This window comes from Triticum aestivum, chromosome 4A (assembly GCF_018294505.1).
Source record: "Triticum aestivum cultivar Chinese Spring chromosome 4A, IWGSC CS RefSeq v2.1, whole genome shotgun sequence".
Taxonomy (NCBI): Eukaryota; Viridiplantae; Streptophyta; class Magnoliopsida; order Poales; family Poaceae; genus Triticum; species Triticum aestivum.
The window spans coordinates 518,702,857-518,713,955 of NC_057803.1; positions in this window are offsets into that span (position 1 = coordinate 518,702,857).

The following is an 11,099-nucleotide window of genomic DNA, read 5'->3' on the forward strand; positions in this document are numbered from 1 at the left end:
TTAGGCGAAGCCCTGCGCCGGTAGAACATCTTCATCGTCACCACTCCGTCGTGCTGACGGAACTCATCCCCGAAGCTTTGCTGGATCGGAGCCCGGGGAGCGTCATCGAGCTGTACGTGTGCTAAGAACTCGGAGGTGCCGGAGTAACGGTGCTTGGATCGGTCGGATCGGGAAGACGTACGACTACTTCCTCTACGTTGTGTTAACGCTTCCGTTGTTGATCTACAAGGGTACGTAGATCACACTCTCCCCTCTCGTTGCTATGCATCACCATGATCTTGCGTGTGCGTAGGAATTTTTTTGAAATTACTACGTTCCCCAACAGCAAGCCCCCCGCCGGCTGATGGATCTGCTTGGCGTGGAACTGGCAGGCCTCACAAGCTTTCACTAGTTCAACGGCGTCATTGAGCGCGGTGGGCCAATAAAACCCACTGCGGAATGCCTTGTCGACGAGGGTCCGTGACGATGAATGATGTCCGCAGTCCCCACCATGTATATCTTCCAGTAGCTCCTTCCCTTGCTCCCTAGAGATGCAGCGCAGGGATACATCATTTGGTCGCTTCCGGTAGAGCTCTCCATCTCTGATGCAGTATGCTGTGGCCTGGCGTGCCACTCGCTCTGCTTCCTCCTCCTTCTCCGGCAGGGTCCCTTGCGTCAAGTAGCTCCGGAGCTCCGTGATCCAACATCCCTTCTGAGGTTCCATCGTCAGGAGTAGGCGTGCTCCTAAGGCCGGGCCACAGGCCGGAGCTCCGGAGGCAGGTGGCTGGGGGAGCTCCTCCCGGGGCTGAGCCGTGTTTGATAGTGATGGCAAGGCTGAAGGCTTGAAGAGCCGTTCCTCGAAAACGCCAGGCTCCTGAGGTAACCGCCTAGACGCACGTTTGGCGATGTCATCGGCCTCTTGATTGGTGCCACGGGGCACATGCTGCAACTCCAACCCCCAGAACTGCTTCTCCATCCTGCGGACCTCTGCAAGGTAGGCCTCCATGTGCTCATCCTTCGGCTCGTACACTTTGTTGGAGAAATTGACAAGGAGCTGCGAATCGCCCTTGATGGTGAGGCGTTTCACCCCCAGGGCAGCTGCGGCCTTCAAGCCTGCTATTAAACCTTCATACTCCGCTATGTTGTTGGAGACCTTTTTGCCTTGCTGGAAACAAAGCTGCACGGCGTAATAGAGTTTGTCCTGGGTGGGCGATATAAGCACCGCCCCAGCCCCTGCGCCATGTCTGGAGAACGCCCCATCGAAGTACATGACCCAGTCTTCTGGCGCCTCGCTTCCCGGGGACAGGGACCGATCCTCGTCGGCCTTGAGGCCTGGCGCCTCCGTCCATTCTACCACAAAATCCGCTAATGCTGCTCCCTTGATGACTCTGGTCGTGCTGAATTCGAGCTGAAACGCTTGCAGCTCTATGTTCCACTCAGCGACTCTCCCAGCTGAACTGGGGCTCCTGAGCACCCTCTCTAGGGGGTATGACGAGATGACCTTGATGGGGTGACCCTGAAAATAGTGCCGCAGCTTGCGCGAGGCCACCAGTTGCGCGAGGAGGAGTTTCTGGGGCATAGGGTACCGTGCCCTTGCATCCCGCAACACTATGCTGACGAAGTACACTGGGTGCTCAACAAGGTGGAGTGCGTCAGTGCTGGCGGCTCCTTTTGGAGACCACGGCGCCTCTCGAGACAATGAGGCCTCCTGAGACTGGCCATCTGGGAGAGGGGCCTCTCCTGCCTCTGGTGCGCCCCTCTGCGGCGGCTGGTCCTCATCAGCTGCCGTGGTGGCTTCTATGGGCCTTCCTCGTACCAGCTCCGCCTTGTCCCGGGCTGCTGCCGCGGTTCTGATTCGACGCTCCTCTCTGACTGCCACCAGGGCTGCGCTGGCGGAGTAGGGAGTGGCGGCGAGATAAAGCACCAGGGGCTCTTGAGGGCGCGGAGCCACCATGACCGGTGGGCTGGTCAGATATTTCTTGAGATCCTGGAATGCCTTGTCAGCCTCTTCAGTCCACTCGAAGGGCCCCTTTTTCTTCATTAGCTGGAATAAGGGTAGCGCTCGCTCCCCCAACTTGGAGATGAAGCGCCCTAGCGCGGTCACGCGCCCCGTGAGCTTCTGCATTTCTCTGAGGGTCTTCGGCGGGCTCATGTCTTCCACTGCCTTGACCTTCTCCGGGTTAGCCTCGATGCCTCCGTGAGACACGAGGAAACCCAGGAGCTTGCCCGAGGGGACTCCGAACACACATTTCTCTGGGTTGAGCCGTAGGTTCACTGCGTTGAGGCTCGCGAAGGTTTCCTCCAGGTCCTGTATCAAGGTCCTGGCCTCCCGAGATTTTACCACGATGTCATCGACGTAAACTTCAACATTCTTCCCGAGCTGCGGGCCCAAGGTGATATGCATCAGCCGCTGAAAGGTCACCCCTGCGTTACGCAGCCCGAATGGCATGCAGGTGAAGCAGTACACCCCACACAGGGTTAGGAAGGCTGTCTTCTCGACGTTTTCAACCGCCATCTTGATCTGGTGATACCCAGAGAAGGCATCCAGGAAGCATAGCAGGTCGCATTCCGCAGTGGAGTCGACGATCTGGTCGATGCGGGGGAGCGGGAACGGATCTTGCGGGCACGCTTTGTTGAGGTTGGTGAAGTCGACACACATGCGTTCCTTCCCTCCCTTCTTTGGCACAACGACAGGGTTGGCCAACCAATCTGGGTATCGTACCTCGCGAATGACCCCAGCAGCCTCTAATTTGCGGGTCTCTTGGACGATGAAGGCCTGCTTTTCTGTGGACTGCCGCCTGGCCTTCTGCTTCACAGGGCGCATGTTGCGGCATACGTTGAGGTGATGCTCGATTACACTCCTGGGGCTTCCTACCAACTGGTCTGCCTCCCAAGCGAATACCTTCTTGTTTGCGCGCAGGAACCCGACCAGGGCCTCCTCCTGCTCGGGTTTGAGGTGGGCGCCTATGGTGAAAGTAACGTTGATGGACCCGTCCTCATCGACGGGTATCTGCTTGGTTTCTGCCTTGTCTTGGGTGAACAACTGTTTCTTCTTAGCGGGCGCAGCCCCCTTAGGCTCGGGGGCCTCCAAGGCGGTGGGTTGTGCCGACGCCGCTCTCTTGAAGACGAGCTTGAGCACCCGCAGAGCGTCCCCAGTGTCCCCATGCACGGTGAGGACACCGCTGCTCCCGGGCATCTTCATGAGGTTGTACGCCGGGTGCGTCGCGGCCATGAACTGGGCCAGCGCCGGGTAGCTGAGGATGGCATTGTAGGGAAGGCCGATGGGGGCGATGTCGAAGTCGTCCAGCTCCGTGCGGAAGTTGTCGTAGGTGCCGAAGGTCACTGGGAGCCGGATCTGTCCCAAGGGGCCGGACGACCTGCCCCCAACGCCTAAGAAGGGCCGGCTGGGCTGCAGCCGTTCCAGGGGTATGCAAAGGAGGTTGAAGGCCTCGACTGAGAGCACGCTGAGGCCTGCCCCGCCATCGATGAGAGTTCTGGTGATGACCACTTGGCAGATGGTGGGGGTGCACAGCATGGGGAGCGCGCCCGAGCAGGCTGAGTTGGAGGGGTGGTCCTTCGAGCTGAAGCTCAGGCCGGTCTCGAGCGCCGCCCGGTCCAGGGAAGCCCCCTGCCGCGTGGAAGCGGCGCTGACCCGGCGAATGAACGGCTTGACGTGGTAACTTGTAGGCGGCGCCTGCGAGCCGCCCAAGAGGGCCGTGACGACTGGGGGTGTCGGTGCAGCGCGATAGTCGGGGGAGAGGTTACAGGGGCCCATGGGCGCGCGGAGCGCGCGGGACGAAGAACCAGCTGGGGCGAGCGAGGGAGTTGCGGTGCGGCCATCTTGGCGCACGGATGGATGCTGAGACGATGCTTGCCGCTCGTCCCCCGCCGTGCCGGTGGCGGCGTTGTCGGCAGGTGACGGGGAACAGCGTGGATGCCCGCCGACAGGGGCCGTCTGGGCGACGCAGGAAGCGAGTGCGGCCCGGCGCTCGGCGCGGGCCCGACGAGCGTCAGACATGGGCGTGACGGTCGGAGGAGAACGGGGCGGTGGAAGACGAATTCCGACGCACCCCCTACCTGGCGCGCCAAATGTCGGATTTCGGGTTCCGACAGACCCTTGAGGTTCGAACACTGGGGTGCGCGTGGAGATTTCGCCTCCTAACTACCTGCACCCCTCCGCCGTGCTAGGATCTGAACTAAGGAAAGAACAACACAAGAGACACAGGGTTTATACTGGTTCGGGCCACCGTTGTGGTGTAATACCCTACTCCAGTGTGTGGTGTGTGGATTGCCTCTTGGGCTGATGATGATGAACAATACAAGGAAGAATAGCCTCGCGAGGGTCTGTTCTTGGCTAAGGCGATGAACTGCTGGGAGGAGTTCAGCCACCTTTCTCTCTCTCTCTCTCTCTCTCTCTCTCTCTCTCTCTCTCTCTCTCTCTCTCTCTCTCTCTCGACCGAATCAGAACCCCCTTGCTGTGTGGGTGGCTGGTCCTATTTATAGAGGCCCTGGTCCTCTTCCCAAATATTGAGCGGGAAGGGAGCCAACAATGGCGGGCTAATTTGAAGGGGGATAGCAAGTATCAGCTATCCTAACAAAAGTAGTCTTCGCCTGCGCAAAGCTCTGGTGATGACGCCGTCTCGGGCTCCACGGTGACCTCCGTCTCGTAGTCCTCCTGGTCTTGGTCTCGTTGCACCGAAATGGCAACCTTTGCCTGATGCCTCGGTACTCCGCGGCTGCGCTTGCCCCCTTTGCACCAAAGAGGAAAGGAGGACGCTGCACGGGCTGGCACCCGCCTGGCGCCCTGAGTTGTCATGGCTTGCGTCATGGGCACCTCGTGAGGTACCCCGTCTTCATCTCTCCGCCTCCTCGTGAGCCAGCCTGACGAGGCCGTGCCTGAGGAAGCTTCGCGTCGTCCGCCTCGCGAGGCTTGGCCCCTCGCGAGGGTCTTGGGTTTGTGTTGGTGAAGATGGGCCGTGTTGGGCCCCCCTTTGAGCCACGCCGCAGGCCGCAGGTAGGTAAGTCTGGGGTCCCCGTTCCCAGAACGCGGATAAAATACTCTATTTAGTAAAATGTAACTAATAAAAGCATTAAGCTATTGTAACACATAAGTAATAAAATTATATTCAAATAATTCTGTGTTAAAACTATTATATATAAAAAATCATTCGTAAATTAAAATATTTAAATATAAACCTGTATATTATTTAAGTAATATTTAGTTGACACGAACACTGAAATTATTTATTGAATAAATATTATTATGAATGCTCACGGCTTATATTGAATACAATGATGAATACAAACATTTAATAAATCATTATGAATATTCACTTGTGTATAAACTTTTTTACTCAAGACTTATATTCGAAATATTATAGAATTTAAATATTATACATGAGCTAGTATTCATATAATAATATAAATAAAATTATTAATGTTTTTAATTATATATTTTTTTATAATTCATATATATATATATATATATATGAATATTTTAAAGTAATACATGAACAATTTTGAAAGTAGGTTATTTCCTTTGTATGTACAATATTTATAACACACAAATATCTAAAGCTTATATTTATTACTAAAATTATAATGGACATACTATCTACAAATTTCTAAAAAAAAACAACCTTGTGCAAAATGGGCTGCACTGGCCATATCTAATTTTACCTATACGAGGGCCTTTATTCTGGTACATTAACATAGCTTATTCAGATGAACATGTACATGGGTCGGTTGTAGTGGCCAGCGTATCTTCTTTGGTTCAACAACAGGAGGCCACTCTTTTTTGTGTGTGTTGATTTATTTATTTTTAAGTAAGGCAAAAGATTTGCCATTTCATTAATTAAGAGAGAATTATAACATAGTCGGAGGACAACATGAAAATGCGTAGGAGCACTCCGCGACTCACTTCACCGAAATCTCACTCATTAAGTAGCCTCGGGATCCACATCTTCTATAATAGCCAGACTATATTAGAAATTTATAAGGCATGTATTTATGACAGTATTCAGTGTACTGACATTGTCAGATACAGTCCACACATGGTCAATTTCCTCAAAACCAGCGCCCAACAAGTCAGTAATCCAATCAATGCTAGCAAGCCTCCCACCCACCGCATTCTTCTCCCCACCAGTCCACCACTCACCTTCTTCCCCATCAATCCTTCCCCTGATTCCTTTCTACAGCTCCTGCACCTTCTTCCCCACTTATGCTTGCTATACATGAAATAGGAAGATCATGTCTGTCCTGACCATGCACCGAGCTTGCCTCGTCCTCCGGAGTCACTGCCGGCGCCCGGCGACACCATGTTTGCCCTGTCCGCTGATATCAAGTCCTGCGTTCTAGGGGCCATCGACAACATGTGAGAAGAAAACCAGGTGGAAGGCTATGACATCCATGATGAGCAAATCGAGGTAGCTGTCGTCCGTGCATGACGCGTTCTATGTCTGCCTTGGGCGCCGACTTCATGTTCCGCGTGACCACGGTCAGCGACAGTGTCGCCGCCGCCGGCATCGCTCTCTAGCACGACTTGAGCTGACCGCTTCCTCTAGCCGCCCGTGCGTCCTTCGTCCTCGTCGCCGTCAAGCATGGAATGGTCGTCGTTCCCGTCCTGCTCATCTAGTCTCCATGAATTAATGCAATGTAGCCCTGTTTGCATCTAGTCTCCATGAATTAATGCGATGTGGCCCTGCTTGCAGTGCGCACATATTAAATGGCAATGCACATGCACGAATTGTACCGGTGTACTACGTCTCAATCAGGTATTCACATATAAAGAAAACATTTCGTCATAAGACACACGCATCCCAAGCTAGCATGGGAGCGGGCGTGATTTCAGTATGCTGCGTCGCCGAGTGCTCTTAGCCCGCTTCCGAGGACAACAGCCATACAATGGCAAAGATAAAGTAACTACTCACGGTGTAAAATTACATCAAGCCCTTTGGCACCTGCCAAAGCCCCCAGGGCCGCCTCATCCATAATTTTTTTCCACGAGAATCATCAAAGGCGCGGAAGCGTTCCGGAAGACCCTAGCATTCCTCTCCTTCCAAAGTTCCCAAGAGATAAGTATAAGGAGGGAGGCCATCCCTTTTCCGTTAGGCGAGCATGTAAGAACAATCTCAGTCCACCAATGCCTGACACTTTGCATAGCCGCCCAGTCAGCTGTGACAATATTGCTCAGTCCGGTCCTTGCCTTTACCGCATTCCAACCTGCAACCGAGAATCGGCATTGGAATAGGAGATGCGCCACTGACTCCTGGGCTTGGCTACAAAGGGGACACAAATCGCAGCTTGGCCACCCTCTCCGTTGTAGCCTATCTGTCGTCCATACTCTGTTGTGAATGATCAACCAAGCGAAGAACTTGCATTTTGGTGTAGCCCAGACTTTCCAAACGGTCTTTAGAAGTGTTGTGGAGGTGCACCCCTCGAACTGTAGCGAATAGGCCAATGGAGTGGAGTAGATACCGTGCTATGTAAGTTTCCAAATGACCATGTCATTCGTGGCTTGATCTGAGGTTATCCCATCCAACTTCTCCCAAAGGATGGTAAACTCCTGTATGTGCCCGGCGGAAATGCCATTTGCCATGTCAACTTGCGAAATCCATAGATCATCAATGAGGGCCTTCCTGACAGAGCAATCTTTCTTTTTGGAGATCTTAAAGACTTTAGGGGTGATGTCCATCGGCCTGTGACCATCAAGCCAGGGGACATCCAGAAGCAAGCCTTATCTCCGTTTCCAACCACGACCCTCGTTGTTGGCGCGAAAAGGTCCCTATCAGCCTTAGTGCAAGGGGTGCCTAACCCAACCCACGACTTTGGCTGCTCCGCCCACTCGTTCCAAAGCCACCTCAAGCGGAGGGCAGTGGCAAATTTGTCAAGGCTTAGGACGCCCAGACCGCCCATAGCTTTAGGACTGCAAACTCTGTCCCAATTGATTTTACACTTGCCACCAGTGACTTTGTCGCAACCGGCCCAAAGGAATGCACGTCGTAAGGCATCAATGAGCTTCATCACCTTCGTTGGCAGGATCAGTGAAGTAATGCTGTAGATAGCTATGGTGGTGAGAATCGCCTTGACCAGAACATCCCTCCCAGGGGCTGTCATGAGGTGGCCAATCCAAGGGGCGAGCCTGCGCACAACTTTGTCCTCCAAAGGCAATAAATGAACCGCCTTAAGTCTCTTCACCGATAGTGGCAGCCCCAAGTAAGTCATGGGGAAACTTGTGAGTTTGGCGGGGAAGAGCTGCAGGATTTCAGGAAGATCAAGGCTAGCACATCGAATTGGGGCCACCAGACTCTTACTGCAATTGGTGACTAGTCCCGTGACCTCACCAAAGTCGCCTAAGATGGAGGCAAAGCAGGAGACGTCCTCCTTGATGGGCTTCACAAAAATGGTTGCATCATCCGCATAGAGGAAGGCACAGAGAGTTGAGGTATTTCTTCTGATGGGATGTAGTTTGCCTTGGACCATGGCCTTGTTGAGAATGTGGTGCAGGGGATCGATGGCAAGCACAAAAAGAAGCGGAGACATCGGGTCTCCTTGCCACAAACCCTTCCCATGCCTAATAGGGTCTCCGACCATGCCGTTGAGTAACACTCTCGAGGTAGCCGAGGTGAGGAGCGCCGAGACCCAGCCTCTGAAGCGCGCGGGGAAGCCAAGATGCTAAAGAAGATCCATTAAGTAGTCCCATCTCACGGAATCAAAGGCCTTCTTGATATCAAGATTGAAAAGCAACATAGATGTCTTGCCTCGATGCATCTTAGACAAGAGCTTTGCCACGGCATGAATTAGACTTATCGGTCTAAAGTCGGAAATATCCTCAGCGCCATCTTTCTTGGGGATTAAAGTGATGTTGGCTGAATTTAGCCAATGTAAATTGGTGGCATGAAGATTGGAGAAATGGTTGATAGCAGCCATGACATCGACCTTGATAACATCCCAACAAGCCTTGAAGAACGCACCCATGAACCCATCCGGCCCAGGCGCCTTATCGCATGGTGAATCAAAGACGGCCTTCCTAGCCTCATCCATGGTGAATGGAGCCCCAATGTCACTAAGATCACAGTCTGGAGTGAGGATACAATCCCAATTAAAGTCCTTATGCCTTCTGGGTCCCTTCTTGATGACGGAGGAGAAGTGACTGTGGATAATAGCCTTCTTGCGGTTGTGGTCGGTCACCCACCCCGCATGTGCTTGAGGCGGTGGATAAAAATTTTCCTTCACCGACGGTTGATTCGGAGGTGAAAATACTTAGTGTTTGCGTCCCCCCTTTTTAATGTTTGTTATTCTAGAGATCTGTCGCTTTCGATCTTTTTCAAGCACCGCCAAGCCAACCACCCTCCTCTTTAGCCTCTTCTTAAGTTAAACTCCTACGGGCTCAGAGACCTTGAATCTTGCGTGATATCGAGGCGAAGGCTGACCTCCAAGGTCATATGAACTTGAACCTTCATGTTGGAGAAGAGGGACTTGCTCCATGCCTTCAGTCTGACACTAGTTTTCTTTAGTTTGTGATGTAGGATATAGTATGGCTCAACATGATTGTGTCCTTCATTCCACGCATCTTGGACAGTTGTCAAGAAGCCTGTCATCTTGATCCAGAAATTTTTAAAGCGGAAGCATTTAGAGCGCTTCGGCCCATTCACGTTTGCAAGCAGAAGAGGGCAGTAGTCAGAGAGAGAGAGGATGATAAGGCATGCAGTATGTGGGAGCTGAACTCCAAGTCCCAATCTTCATTGCAAAAAAAAAGGCTATCAAGCTTGCTCAAAGTGTGTTGATTTTCATTCTGTAATAACAGATGACACATGGTTCAATACGTACAAACTCATAATCTGCATCAAACATATAAAAAATGAATGGCGGAGTGGCTAGGCATTAGACATCTATATTAATATCTATATCTATATCTATATCTATATCTATATCTATATCTATCTATACCTACTATTAAAGGGAATAGGTATTCTTGGTTTGGTCATAATATTCTTTATCCTTTCGCATGTGGTATTTTTTTCGTTTACAATGCGACCTACGTAATTTTCGTCCTTCATGGGCCGCTGGGGTTAATTTTTACGTTCGTTTGTGATTTTCTCGAACGGCTGGGCCGGCTCATGAAGATAGTGATAGGCTGCAATGACATACTGTAGCTCCAAAAAAATTCATCCTTCATGGGCCGCTGGGGTTAATTTTTACGTTCGTTCGTGATTTTCTCGAACGGCTGGGCCGGCCCATGAAGATAGTGATAGGCTGCAATGACATACTGTAGCTCCAAAAAAAGGTGCCCTTGTGGGGAACAAACCCAGGACGTGATATAAGAAACATCATACTCCAACCAGTTGACCTACCAAGCTTCACGGTTTACAAAGCAGTGCAAAGTATTAAGAGCCAATCTGCAGTGCAGATACTAATATTTTTTAAATTTCGGTTGGAACAGTTTTTGAAAAAAATACCAGAATGTTTTGTGAAGCACAAACACTTTAAAAAAAGTTAAACATATTTTTGAAAAACAAGAACATTTTCCGAAAATCATGAACAACTTTTTCAAACAGGAACATTTTTTAAAATCCAAAACAAAAGGTGGAAACGCAAACATTTTTTGAAACACGCAAAAAAATTGGGAACACAAAGAAAAATTGAGACGCTGGAAAATAAATTGAAACATGATTTTTTTTAATTTGAACAATTTGTGGGACAGGAACATTTTTTTGAAATTCCAATAGAAATTCTGAAAAGTTGTGAAAATTTTGAACAAAAGCATTCCAAACAATTTTAGAAAAAGCAAACAAAATTTGAAAACACGTCTTTTAACACATTTTCAAACAAATTTAGAAATGGGAACATTATTTGAAACTCCTGAAAATGAAAACATGAGCATTTTGAAGATTTGTGAACAATCTCTGAAAACAGGAACATTTCCTGAAATTCTGAACATTTTAAAAAAGTTGTGAAAAAATAGGACAAAACCATTCCGAACTTACTTTGAAAAACACGAACATTTTTTGAAAATCCAAAACATTTTTTAATTTATGTACAAATACGAAAACACGAACATCTTTTGAAAAATTTAAAAACGCGAACATTTTTTAGATAGAAGAGGATTCGCTTGAATATTT